The 15,072-nt window shown below is 39.0% G+C and overlaps 1 pseudogene; it reads left to right on the top strand.

Annotated features, from left to right (window-relative positions):
• The first annotated feature begins 1,980 nt into the window (after positions 1-1,980).
• Positions 1,981-2,476, top strand: LOC120881665 (annotated as a pseudogene).
• The last annotated feature ends 12,596 nt before the right edge of the window (positions 2,477-15,072 follow it).

Genomic DNA, 15,072 nt, shown 5'->3' with positions numbered 1-15,072 from the left:
GAAGCCCAGGTTGATACATGATGTTAGACAATTAATTCTTTAAAAAAATCCTTCTACTTTTCTCTCTTATGGGCATCCCCGGTGGTGCTTTTGGTAATGAATCTGCCTGCTAATGCAGGAAACACAAGAGACTCGTGTTCGATCCTTAGGTAAGGAAGACCCCCTGAAGTAGGAAGTGACAACCCACTCCAACATTCTTGCCTGAAAAATCCTATGGACAGAGGAACCTGGCAGACTACAGTCCAAAGAGCTGCAAAGAGCTGTACACGACTGAGCGACTAAGCATGCACACTACTTTTCTCTTAAGTTTCAGGACCAGTTAAAATAAGAAATGTCCCAAATTTGGAATGCGAGCTATTTAAAAAAAGGCTACCATTTACAAGTGCTTCTCTGTATAATGGAGTGTTTTCTCAATATTGTGAAATAAAAACAAAAGGTAGAGTTTGTGGGTAGCTTCAGACAGTGGTAGCAGACTAGTTACCAGACCCCTAAGAGGTCCTCTTAGCATGCAGCACACGCACACTAGGTCCTCCGAGAAGTATACAAAACAATAGGAAGGGAAGACTATGTCTATACAAAAACTCAGCAGACCTTGAGAAAAGAGAGTACTAAAACTGCAAAATAACTGTGAATTAAAAAAAAAAAAAGATGAATCTTTTTTTCATCTCACATGTCTCTCATTTGTCAGTCTTAGCCTTACTCCACAGCAGTACTTCAAGGAAAGCAAAAGCTGAGCAAGAAAAATTGTGAAAAGGACAGAAAAAGATGGAGTCCAAAGTAGATCTAGAACTATCACAAGAAAAGATTAAGTCCAGCCTAAGCAGGATGTGTTATGAAAATATCCACACAGATCAGAGGAAGGATTATTAGGGAAGAGACTTCACAGTATGCCAGATGAAAAAGCCCAGGCATGATGTAAAGGGGGCATCTTTGAAATATGTAACTTCTGGGAGAGGAAAAAAATGTGAAAAAATAAGTGAGAACTTCCCTTTGGCAACTAGGAGGTGGAGACAAAGATAAAAGGGAAAATGTAAGGTCTAATAAAATGAAATAGTGTCACTAGATGGAAGGACTCACAATTCATCCTGTGTCAGGTAATATCTCCCCCAAAGATATCCATCTCTGAATACTCAGAGCCTGGGAATGGGTTACCTTACATAGAAAAAGGGAAGTAAGATAACGGAATTAACGTTGCTAATTAGCCTACTTCAAGACAGGGAAGATTCTCTGGATTTTCCAGGTGGACCCAATGTAATCACAATTGCCCTTAAACATAAGAGGAAGTAAAGAGAATCGGTGTCAGAGAAAAACAGCTAGTCATTCCTGGCTTTGCAGATGGAAAGAGGCCATGTGCCAAGTAAAGAGGCCATGTAATGCAAAAGCATTATCCATAAAAGAGAAAAAAAATTGATAAACTAGCCTTCATCAAAATTAAGACCTTATGATCTTCAAAAGACACTTGTAAGAAAAAGAAATGGCAAGCAACTTAGAAAAAAATATTTGCAAATACATATATCCAGAATTTGTAAAGAACTCTCAAATTCCATAGCAAGGAGAGAGGGAAAGGAACTAGAAAAGTGGGCAAAATATTTGAAAGGAAATTTGACTAGAGTACTTATGTGAATGATGAATTAGCACGTGAGAAGATGCTCAGCTTCATCAGTCATTAAGGAAATGCAAACTGAAACCACAAGATACCAGTACACATCTATTAGAATGGTTAAAATTAAAAATAAAAAACTGCAAACAAACCAAATTTATAGCCATAAGAAGTGAATGGATTAAAATTATGATATATTCATACCAGGGAATTATGCAGCAATAAAAACAAATTAACTAATGAAATGTAATCTATAGTGACAGAAAGCAGATCTGTTTGTTTGGAAATTGGGCAGGGAATATGCCCACCATTCACCAGGGCAAGAACAGGATTGCAGCCTTACAGACGGTCCTCCCCCAAACCCCCTGCACTGCCCAGCCATGGTCAACCTCATCATTTTCTTCGATATGACCGTCAACAACAAGCCCTTGGGCCACATCTCCTTTTATCTATTTGCAGACAAAGTTCCAATGACAACAGAAAACTTTCATGCTCTGAGAACTGGGGAGAAAGGATTTGGTTATACAGATCCCTGCTTTCACAGAATAATTCCAGGATTTATGAGCCAAGGTGGTGACTTCACACACCATAATAGCACTGGTGGTAATGCCATCTCTGGGGAGAAATTCATGATAAGAATTTCATCCTGAAGCATACAGGTCCTGTCATCTTATCCGTGGCAAATGTTGGTCCTAACAAAAATGATTGCCAGTGTTTCATCTGCCCTGCTGAGACTGAGTGGTTGGATGGCAAGCATGTAATCTTTGGCAAGGTTAAAGAGGGCAAGAATACTGTGGAAGCCATGGAGAGCCTTGAAATGGAAAAACCAGCAATATCACCATTGCTGACTTTTCTGGACAAACCCAGCAAATTTGACTTGTGTTCTATCTTTAAGAAAAAAAAAAAAAAAAGAATGGGATTATGAAGGTGGACTTAGAAACATTTTTGGATAGTGGACATGTATGTTATATTGATTGTGATGGTTTCACAGGTATATACATATGTCAAAGCTTATCAAATTGTTTGTTTCATATCTGTGCAGTTTATGTCAATCACACAGATACACAGAGAGAGACAGGGAAAGAGTATGTGTGTTTGTGTGCATGTGTGTGCATGTGTATGTGTGTGTATGAGAGAAAGACAGAGCCAGAGAGAGGAAGAAGGATGAAAGGAGGAGAAGTGAGAGAAGGAAAAAGGAAATAGAATGAGAAGTAAAATGATATGGAGGTATAATAAAACTATAACAGCCACTCATAAGCTCAAATTTCTGTGCTCATGGAAATAGCCCTGTTTTCCTCACTGATTATCTTTATCAGTAATGTATATTTGAACTTCAAAATGAGCTTAAATGAACAGCCTACTGCTCTAATCTCTGTTATGCATGTGAGTTCCACTAAGTGGTTATTTCTTTACAGGGATGCATTGCTTACAGATATTGAAAAAATACTGTTTTGTTTTGTTTTTGACACTCAGAAAGCCCTTCTAAAACAAACCTAAATATTTCCTAGGAGTACTGTTGATGCATTTTGACTTATTATATTTTATCATGAAATGGTGATTTGCTAGGCAGGCAAGGTGATCCATCTAAGCCCTCTCATCCCCTTCAACACTTTAGGCAGAGTTGTGCTTGTATCTATTTTATAAATGGATTTCTGCATAAGATTTAGATTGATAAAAAGCTGGTTAATAATTGGCAATTCCCCTGGAAATGGAAACCAGAGAATAGCAGAAAAATGAACTCAGAACATGATACCAGGAAGGGCAGGCCAGTTTGCAAAACTGCGGCAGGGGAAAGCAGAGGGGCACTTGGGAAGTGAAGGGTGAGATAAAGAGGGTAGGTTTGGAGATGGTGCCCTATAATGAGTATTATCAAACAAGATTACTTGGGGATAGCCTTCTACACTTCTACTAAAATCTTCCAGACATATACAAATGAGTAACTAACTAGCCATCCTCTGCTCTTTCTCCATAATGATCTTTTTGCCTTATACTAAGTAGCTAATATCCATAGTAGTTTCCCTGTGTATATCATTCACTACTTGATATCTCTCATGCCAAACATAGTGACTAGAATATCATAAGCATAAAATTAGTATTGGTTAAATGAATGAGCTACAGTACAGGGTCTAGAGCCATCCTTCTGAATCAGAAGATGGAGGGAGTCCACAGCTGAGAAGCGGTCACTAAGCTGCAGAATACTTCACTGTGTTACTATTGAGAAAAGTTTGTGTGTTTACAAAGGCATTGCTTAAGGAAAACATTTCAAGAGCCTTCTTTCAATAGAAACTCACTTTAGTCCCTAACAGATTGATCTAGAATCTTCATAAAAAGAAGTGCATATTTTCCTATGAGAGTGTGAAGAATAACTGATAGGCAAATAAGGGGAAAACTGAGAAAAATTCCATGGCATTTCTAACGCAGATGTATGGATTCTGCCTCACATTCCATTCTTTGGGGAGAAAATAACCATGAGAAAAAACATTCATTTTCTCCCTGTAAGGTTAAATTGGAGACAAATCAAGGTTTTGCCCTTTCTTTTTCCTGTGATGTGAACAGTTCTGTGCTCCATGTAGCAGAATTTTGAGGACCTGGCTAAGGTCTTGTACCTAACAGGTACAGAGAATTGGGAGTTCTTTGAGAAATGACTTTATTAATTAGAAGAGAAAAAGATCTTACCTTCAGAGAAGCAGAACAAGGATTTCAGCTGCTGCTGCTGCTGCTAAGTCACTTCAGTCGTGTCCGACTCTGTGCGACCCCAGAGACGGCAGCCCACCAGGCTCCCCCATCCCTGGGATTCTCCAGGCAAGAACACTGGAGTGGGTTGCCATTTCCTTCTCCAATGCATGAAAGTGAAAAGTGAAAGTGAAGTCGCTCCGTCGTGTCTGACTCCCAGCGGCCCCATGGACTGCAGCCTACCAGGCTCCTCCATCCATGGGATTTTCCAGGCAAGAGTTCTGGAGTAGGGTGCCATTCCCTTCTCCAAAGGACTTCAGCAGCACCCATTAAAAGGCAGACTAAGAGAATTCTAAACTTAAGCTGGAAGAAATTATTATTAGGCAAAAATGATTGATAGAATGTATGAGATGGGTCAGGTTTCTGTCATTTTAAATCTTTTTAAATATCCTTGCTACATGAGATATCTATGTGTATATTTGCGTGTGCTGTGCTGTGTTCACTTGCTTAGTCGTGTCCAACTCTGTGTTACCCTGTAGACTATAGCCTGCCAGGCTCCTCTGTCCATGGGATTTCCCAGGCAAGAATACTGGAATGGGTTGCCATTTCCTCCTCCAGGGGATCTTCCCAACCAGGGATCGAAAACGGCCAGTGGATTCTTTACCTCTGAGCCACTGGGAGACTCCTTTGCCTGTGTATGTTTATATATAATATAAATTTTTAATCTAAAGTTTAATTCACTGAAAAGTAGCTTATGCTGCAAAGTCGTAAAGTAGTACTTTCCATTTTGAGTCTTTTATAAATACACACAAAAAATTAGTTAATTGGCAATGAATTAAGTTTTTTTGTATAAAATAACCAAAATCAGCAAAAATACTATACACATTCATCATTTCTAAAATTAAAAGATTGCATAATCCATGTAAGAAAAACACTATCTTAAAAAATATTTCATTAACAAACTGTCTCTGTTAAAAAAAAAAAAAAAGAAAGAAACCTCTACTATGTTTTATTTATTTTCCCTGATTACCCTTGGCTTTGCTGATACTAACTTGTGGTCCTTCTTTGGGCCTCTGGCAGTCACTGCTCTGGAGTCAATTCTAGGAAGGAAGCAGGCTGCTGGACTGTGCATAATGGAGTAGGAACATTTTATTGATATTTATTTAGCAGATTTATCATCCTGAAACTTACAGAGGGCCATAGGGCATGTCATGCTAATATAACTCATGTTATGGTATGATAACATCATGTGTACACAAGGGGTTTATGTGAAATATGAAGAAGGTCTTGCTTGCTTTCAGATAAATAATGGGATGAGTTAACAGCTCAACTCTGGAGACCTAAATTTTGAGTACAGGATGGTTCTGATAAAAGAAGTAAGAAAATAAACTAAATAGTATTCTATGTGGAGTTGCCTCACATCTGATGTCATATTACTGCTGATTCTTAGAATATTAAAATTTTTCTTATACATATATCATCTTTTTTACTTAATACATGCTAACCAATAGGTTATGAAAATTATGCTCTCTACAGTAGAAGTGGCAACCAGCCAAATCCCAATGAAACTCATTTTTTAAATTTTTCATTTGCAAAAATATATATGCCAAGAATTCTACTTGGTTTTGCCAGTGTCCGGTAAAATGAGTAATGTTTCCTAGTCATAAAGAGTTGCTCTTTTAGGCGTGTGCATGCTAAGTTACTTACAACTCTTTGTAACCCTTAGACTACAGCCTGCCAGCCTCCTCTGTCCATGGAATTCTCCAGGCAAGAACACTGGAGTGGGTTGCCATGCCCTCCAGCTTTTTTAGGAGAAGATTATTAGAATTGGGAAAGACTAGATATTTCTTCAAGAAAATTGAAGATATCAAAGGAACATTTCATGCAAGGATGGACATGATAAAGGACAGGAACGGTAAGGTCCTGACAGAGGCAGGAGAAATTAAGGAGAAGTGGCAAGAATACACAGGAGAACTATTTTAAAAAGGTCTTAATGGCCCAGGTAACCATGATGGTGTGGTCACTCATCTAGAGCCAGACATCCTGGAGTGTGAAGTCAAATGGGCGTTAGGAAGCATTACTACGAACAAAGCTAGTGGAGATGACGGAATTCTAGTTGAGCTATTTAAAATCCCTAAAGATGATGCTGTTAAAGTGCTGCAATCATATGTCAGCAAATCTGGAGAACTCAGTAGTGGCCACAGGACTGGAAAGGTCAGTTTTTATTCCAATCTCAATGAAGGGCAATGCCAAAAATGCTCAAACTACTGTACAATTGCACTCATTTACCGTGCTAGAAAGGTTAATTTTGAATTTTTGCTGGATCTGCTTCTGTGACTTTAACCTTCATCTTGCCACTTCTGTAAGATAAATAATGGCCTGCCTCTCTAGCAGCAGCATTTTCTAAACTTTGCAATAGTTCACCTGGAATTCCATCACCTCCACTAGCTTTGTTTGTAGTAATGCTTCCTAAGGCCCACTTGACTTCACAGTCCGAGATACCACACAAACAAAGCTAGAGGAGGTGATGGAATTCCAATTGAGCTGTTTCAAATCTTGAAAGATGATGCTGTGAAAGTGCTGCACTCAATATGCCAGCAAATTTGGAAAACTCAGCAGTGGCCACAGAACTGGAAAAGGTCAGTTTTCATTCCAATCCCAAAGAAAGGCAATGCCAAAGAATGCTTGAACTACCACACAATTGCACTCATCTCACATGCTAGTAAAGTAATGCTCAAAATTCTCCAAGCCAGGCTTCAGCAATACGTGAACCCTGAACTCCCTGACATTCAAGCTGGTTTTAGAAAAAGCAGAGGAACCAGAGATCAAATTGCCAACATCCGCTAGATCACGGAGAAAGCAAGAGAGTTCCAGAAAAACATCTATTTCTGCTTTATTGACTATGCCAAAGCCTTTGACTGTGTGGATCACAATAAACTGTGGAAAATTCTGAGAGAGATGGGAATACTAGACCCCCTGACCTGCCTCTTGAGAAATCTGTATGTAGGTCAGGAAGCAACAGTTAGAAGTGGACATGGAACAACAGACTGGTTCCAAATAGGAAAAGGAGTATGTCAAGGGTGTATATTGTCACCCTGCTTATTTAACTTATATGCAGAGTACATCATGAGAAACGCTGGACTGGAAGAAGCACAAGCTGGAATCAAGATTGCCAGGAGAAATATCAATAACCTCAGATATGCATATGACACCACCCTTATGGCAGAAAGTGAAGAGGAACTAAAAAGCCTCTTGATGAAAGTGAAAGAGGAGAGCAAAAAAGTTGGCCTAAAGCTCAACATCCAGAAAACGAAGATCATGGCATCCGGTCCCATCACTTCATGGGAAATAGATGGGGAAACAGTGGAAACAGTGTCAGACTTTATTTTTTTGTGCTCCAGAATCACTGCAGATGGTGACTGCAGCCATGAAATTAAAAGACGCTTACTCCTTGGAAGGAAAGTTATGACCAACCTAGATAGCATATTCAAAAGCAGAGACATTACTTTGCCAGCTAAGGTCCGTCTAGTCAAGGCTATGGTTTTTCCTGTGGTCATGTATGGATGTGAAAGTTGGACTGTGAAGAAGGCTGAGCGCTGAAGAATTGATGCTTTTGAATTGTGGTGTTGGAGAAGACTCCTGAGAGTCCCTTGGACTGCAAGGAGATCCAACCAGTCCATCCTGAAGGAGATCAACCCTGGGATTTCTTTGGAAGGAATGATGCTAAAGCTGAAACTCCAATACTTTGGCCACCTCATGTGAAGAGTTGACTCACTGGAAAAGACTCTGATGCTGGGAGGGATTGGGGGCAGGAGGAGAAGGGGACGACCAAGGATGAGATGGCTGGATGGCATCACGGACTTGATGGACATGAGTCTGAGTGAACTCCAGGAGATGGTGATGAACAGGGAGGCCTGGCGTGCTGCAATTCATGGGGTCGCAAAGAGTCGGACACGACTGAGTGACTGAACTGAACTGAAGTGAGTGACCATCATGGTTATCCAAGTCATTAAGACCTTTTTTGTATAGTTCTTCTGTGTATTCTTGCCACTTCTTAATCTCTTCTACTTTTGTTAGGTTCTTGCCATTTTGTCCTTTATTGTGCCCATCTTTGCATATGATTCCTTGTTATCTCAAATTTCCTGAAGAGATCTCTGGTATTTCACATTCTATTGTTTTCCTATATTTCTTTGCATTCTTCATTTAAGAAGGCTTTCTTATTTCTTCTTGCTATTCTCTGGAACTCTGCATTCAGTTCAGTATATCTCCCTTTTTCCTTTGCCTTTTGCTTCTCTTCTTTTTTCAGCTCTTTGTAAGACCTCCTCACACAACCTCTTTGCCTTCTTGCATTTCTTTTTCTTCAGGATGCTTTTGGTCACCGCCTTCTGTACAACATTATTAACCTCTGTCCATATTTCTTCAAGCACTCTGTCTACCAGATCTAATCCCTTGAATCTATGTATCTTTTCCACTGTATAATCTTAAGGGGTTTGATTTAGGTCATACCTGAATGGCATAGAAACGCTGGACTGGAAGAAACACAAGCTGGAATCAAGACTGCCGGGAGAAATATCAATCACCTCAGATATGCAGATGACACCACCCTTATGGCAGAAAGTGAAGAGGAACTAAAAAGCCTCTTGATGAAAGTAAAAGAGGAGAGTGAAAAAGTTGACTCAAAGCTCAACATTCAGAAAATGAAGATCATGGCATCCGGTCCCATCACTTCATGGCAAATAGATGGGGAAACAGTGGAAACAGTGTCAGACTTTAATTTTTTGTGCTCCAGAATCACTGCAGATGGTGACTGCAGCCATGAAATTAAAAGATACTTACTCCTTGGAAGAAAAGTTATGACCAACCTAGACAGTATATTCAAAAGCAGAGACATTATTTTGCTGACTAAGGTCCGTCTAGTCAAGGCTATGGTTTTTCCAGTGGTCATGTGTGGATGTGAGAGTTGGACTGTGAAGAAGGCTGAGTGCCAAAGAATTGATGCTTTTGAACTGTGGTGTTGGAGAAGACTCTTGAGGGTCCCTTGGACTGCAAGGAGATCCAACCAGTCCATTCTGAAGGAGATTAACCCTGGGATTTCTTTGGAAGGAATGATGCTAAAGCTGAAACTCCAGTACTTTGGCCACCTCATGCGAAGAGTTGACTCATTGGGAAAGACTATGATGCTGGGAGGGATTGGGAGCAGGAGGAGAAGGGGACAACAGAGGATGAGATGGCTGGATGGCATCACTGACTCAATGGACGTGAATCTGAGTGAACTCCGGGAGATGGTGATGGACAGGGAGGCCTGGCATGCTGCGATTCATGGGGTCGCAGAGTCGGACACGACTGAGCAACTGAACTGAACTGAACTGAATGGCATATATCTGGAATATTAAAATTATATGCAAAGAGAAGTAAAGCTAGCTTCTTCCATATTAAGTGAGGGGAGACCGTTGGACCTCTGTGGAACAGAATTTGAGTATCATTGTCTGTAGACAAAAATTATTCCACATTGTATCAGTTATTTACAAAGCACAGAGTTAATAGCTCCCATCAAATTGAAATTAGATAAGACGGGAAGATGTGTTTTAGATAAAGGCCAGCAACCTCCTGACCTCTGGTCAAATTTGCCCTACAGTTACTTTTGATAAGGCCTGTAGGTAAGAACCCTTTTTACATTTTTAAAGGGTTGTAAAAACAAACCAAAAACCAAGCAATAGCAAAAAAGAAAAATATGCTACAGAGGTATATGCGGTCCTTATAGAAATAGCTTGTTGATCCAAATTGCTGACCTTTGCTCTATTGCAGAGGCCAGCAAAACATGCCAGCCATCCAGATGGTTGCATGAGTTTTATGTCGGGTTTTATTGAAACATAGACACACACACACATGCATTTTTAAAAATTTACTCTCTATGGCTATTTTAGTACTACAGTGGCAGAATTTAAGTTACAACAGAGCAAAGCCAAAACATTGACTGTATGATCCTTGTTAAGAAAAGTTTGGCTATACCTCCTTAGACAATACATGGTTCTCCAATAAAACACGCGGTATTCCTCCTGGGAAGATCTTTTGTTTTTCCTGTTTCTATTTTTTCTTCTCTTTCTTTTACTTGGTTTACCCCATTTTTTCTTCCTGTCATCCACAGTTCTTTTTCTTATGTTTCCTCCCCTTTAACTCTTTCTTTCTCCATTAAATAGCTATAATGTGGAACTGAAATATAAAATTTTAAAAGTAATTTATGAAATGAATTTTTAGATTTCTTATTAAATCTAAAGTAAGAAGAGACCTTTTTCTCACCACATCTAATGCCCTAAGAGTCTAAAGTTAAGTGGAAGTTACTTTTCACTGTGATGTATACCTATGTCTATGGGTCAGTGATCCTTAAAGAAAAGGACCTCTTACTTGAGAAACAAGAATCGGGGGGTCCAGTTAGTTGCCTTCCCTTTTCCAGGCAAAACAAGGAACATTTATTGATGTTTCAGTGAGAAAGTGACTTAATAACATCTTTTTTGAATGGCTCTTTACTCCCACTGGTATGTACTCAAAGCAGTGTGAAGTTGAGATTGACTAATGATGGTATAATGTCTGCATTTTAAAATATAAATACATAAATATAATATAGATTATATCATAAATATACAGTGTAATGTCAGCATTTTTAAAACCACTATTCCCAAGCAGTGAAGAGATTTACAAGGAAAAGTTTTCTGTCCCTGTTGCCTCTGCTGATTCTTTTTTGTTTCCCTAATCTCTTCTAGATTTTCTTTTATTTTATCACTTAACTTCTATTAATGTCTTAAGTATCTTTTTTTCAAACTATCACCCTTGATCTTCTTTTATTTGTGCATATGTCTGAAAACTCACATTTACTCTTATTTTAACTACCAACTAATGATTCCCAGTCCGTATCTTTAACTGAGAAGAATAACTAAGAGAAACAGTGAGAGATATTATTCTCTTGGACTCCAAAAATCACTGCAGATGGTGACTGCAGCCATGAAATTAAAAAACACTTGCTTCTTGGAAGAAAAACTGTGACAAATCTAGACAGCATATTAAAGAGCAAAGACATCACTTTGCAGACAAAGGTCCATGTACAGATGTAAGAGTTGAACCATAAAGAATACTGAGTGCCAAAGAGTTGATGCTTTCAAACTGTGGTGTTGGAGAAGACTCTTGAGAGTCCCTTGGACTGCAGGGAGATCAAACCAGTCAATCCTAGAGGAAATCAGTTCTGAGCATTCGTTGAAAGTACTCATGCTGCAGCTGAAGCTACAATAACTTGGCCAGTTGATGTGAAGAGCCGATTCATTGGGAAATACCCTGATGCTGGGAAAGATTGAAGGCAAGAGGAGAAGGGGATGACAGAGGGTGAGGTGACTGGATGGCATCACCAACTCAATGGACATGAATTTGAGCAAACTCTGAGAGATGGTGAAGGGCAGGGATGCCTGGTGTGCTGCCGTCCATGGGATCGCAAAGAGCTGGAGACAACTGAGGGACTGAACAACAACAACAGATGCTACATGTATATATGCACGATGCTCATATTAAATGGTCGTCTCTAGTTCAGTGTTATTGGGTTGAGCTCAATACACCCCATAAACTTTTATTTATGCATTCTTCCTCATCAACATTAACTTAAGAAACAACCCAAACTCAATTTACCCACACTTTCAATTAATCTTAAATTTTCATTTTTATTGCAAGGGGATGTCTGCAACTTACATTGAAATACATTGAAAAAGGAACAACAGGTGAATGTACTGAGAGATGGATAGATGAATAGGTGTATGATAAAGAAGGTATAATGAAATGTTAATTGTAGAATTAGGTGATGGGTACATGAGAAGTGAAAGGCCAGGCAGGACGGGAAGGATATACCCAACAAAATGTGGAGTTCCAGAGAATAACAAGGGGAGATAAGAAAGCTTTCTTAAATGAACAAAGCAAAGAAATAGAGGAAAACAACAGAATGGAAAGACTAGAAATCTTTTCAAGAAAATTGGAGAGATCAAGGGGATATTTCATGCAAGGATGGGCACAATAAAGGACAGAAATGGTAAGGACATAACAGAAGCAGAAAAGATTAAGAGGCAGCAATAATACACAGAAGAACTATACAAGAAAAGTCATAATATGTCAACAAATTTGGAAAACTCAGCAGTGACCACAGGACTGGAAAAGGTCAGTTTTAATTCCAATCTCAAAGAAAGGCAATGCCAAAGAGTGACCACAGGACCGGAAAAGGTCAGTTTTAATTTCAATCTCAAAGAAAGGCAATGCCAAAGAATGTTCAAATTACTGTACAATTGCACTCATTTCACATGCTTGCAAGCTAATCCTCAAAATCCTTCAAGCTAGGCTTTACCAGTATGTAAACTGAGAAATTTCAGATGTACAATCTGGTTTTAGAAAAGGTGGAGGAACCAGAAATCAAATTGCCAGCATTCATTGGGTCATGGAGAAAACAAGAGAGTTCCAGAAAAACATCTACTTCTGCTTCATTGACTATGCTAAAGCCTTTGACTGTATGGATCACAACAAACTGTAGAAAATTCATGAAGCGACGGAAGTACCTGACCACCTTACCTGTCTCCTGAAAAACCTGTATGCGATTCAAAAACAACAATTAGAACTGAACATGTAACAATAGACTGGCTTCAGATTCAGAAAGGAGTATGACAAGGCTCTATATTGTCACTCTGCTTATTTAACATTTGCAGAGTATATCATGCGAAATATCAGGCTGGATGAATCACAAGCTGGAATCAAGATTGCCAGGAGAAATATCAACAGCCTCAGACATGCAGATGATACCACTCTGATGGCAGAAAGTGACGAGGAACCAAAGAGACTCTTAATGAAGGTGAAACAAGATTGGGTGAAAAAACTGACTTGAAACTCAACATTAAAAACAACTAAGGTCTTAGCATCCAGTCCCATCACTTCATGGCATGGCAACTGGGAGGGGAAAAAAGTGGAAGCAGAGACAGATTTTTCCCCCCTTGGGCTCCAAAATCACTGTGGATGGTGACTGCAGCCATGAAATTTAAAAACGCTTGCTCCTTGGAAGAAAAGCTGTGACAAAACCTAGACAGCATATTCAAAAGCAGAGACATCACTTTGCAGACAAGGGTCTGTATAGTCAAAGCTATGGTTTTCCAGTAGTCATGTAGAGATGTGAGAGTTAGACCATAAAGAAGGCCGAGCTGAGCATCCAAGGAAGAATTGATGCTTTCAGACTGTGGTGCTGGAGAAGACTCTTGAGAGTCCCTTGGACTGCAAGGAGATCAAATCAGTCAATCCAAAAAGAAATCAACCCTGAATATTCATTTTAAGGATTGATGCTGAAGCTGAAGCTCTAATACTTTGACCACCTGTTGGGAAGAGCAGTCTTATTGGAAAATACCCTGATGCTGGGAGAGATTGAAGGCAGAAGAAGAGGGCAGCAGAGGATAAGATGGCTGAGTAGCATCATTAACTGAATGGACATGAATCTGAGCAAACTCCAGGAGATAACGGAGGACAGAAGAGCCTGGAATGCTAAGTCTATGGGGTCACAAAGAGTCAAATAAGACTTAGCTACTGAACAACAACAAATATGGGTACTCACTGTAAGATACTAAACATTTTGTAAGTTTATTTTTATGATTGAATCTGTTAGAAAAGTCTTTCAATTTGCCCCAAGAAGTCTTTAGTTACCACCACTGCTTTACCTTAGACCCTCATCTCTTACCTAAACTATCATGTTTGCCCCTAGTGGGTACTCCTAAGGAAAGTCCCCTAAAATGCTGCTAATGAAAGAGAGGTTCACAGAGCAGTAATCACCCAGCACATCACCTGGGAGCTTGTAGTAAATGCAGGTCTCACCAGGCATATTAAATCAGAATTCACAGTTAGGAAGATATCCAAGTAATTTGTATAAACTTTGAAGTGTTGAGAAGCTCAGCTGTATATGATAACTTTAGCCTCCATCACTCATTGCCTGAAATGCTTCAGTGGGTTTCATTGTATACAGTGTGATATCTGAGAACTTCAGAGTGGTTGCCTATTTAGAACATTTCAAATATTAATATTTCCAAGGCACATGTGTTGTGTCTCATTCTAACTGCCCTTTCTCTAACACTCTCCACATACCTTAACACAACTTAATACTGTCCTCTTTGTCCTTCAAGATAGTTTAGTCCACATTGCTTTCTTATTATTTTGGCAATATCTTTATAGTACCCCTATATTTTAACTTTTTGGGGATAAGAAGATATCTGTTACTTTTCCCAATAAGCTGTGAACCTCAAAAACACAGAAAACGTATCTTATTCATGATTACATTCCCAAGTATTAGCACACTTCGTGTTGTGGATGTGAGTTATTTAAAAATGCTTATTGAACTTAACCCAGAAGGAGGTGACTGTTTCTGAAGCTGTGGAGAGTTGGTTCAGAAAGAGAGTGCTGAAAGGCGAGTAAACAAGGAAAACCAAATTTTACTACAGCTACATTCATTTAACTATATCTACCTATCTATATCTACTTTCCAGATCCTGAATTTATTCATAATAAAATAGCTATTTCATTAACTGTGTATATACTGAATTCAAATGATAAAGCCATATAAATGCTGTCGCCATATATTTACTGAATCTATTAGAACAAGGTTAGTCTTATTAAGATGTAATATTGCTTTTGTTGTACTTAAAGATATCTCCTAAATGCTTGTTTTCCAAAAGTTATAGCGATCATATTTATCAGTTTTCATGCATAATAGATGAAAATACAATGTCATATTTATCAACAAAGGC

Source organism: Oryx dammah, unplaced genomic scaffold (assembly GCF_014754425.2).
Source record: "Oryx dammah isolate SB20612 unplaced genomic scaffold, SCBI_Odam_1.1 HiC_scaffold_2, whole genome shotgun sequence".
NCBI classification, from domain to species: Eukaryota; Metazoa; Chordata; class Mammalia; order Artiodactyla; family Bovidae; genus Oryx; species Oryx dammah.
Note: the sequence above shows the minus strand (reverse complement) of the source record. Positions and strands in the feature narration are given on the sequence as shown.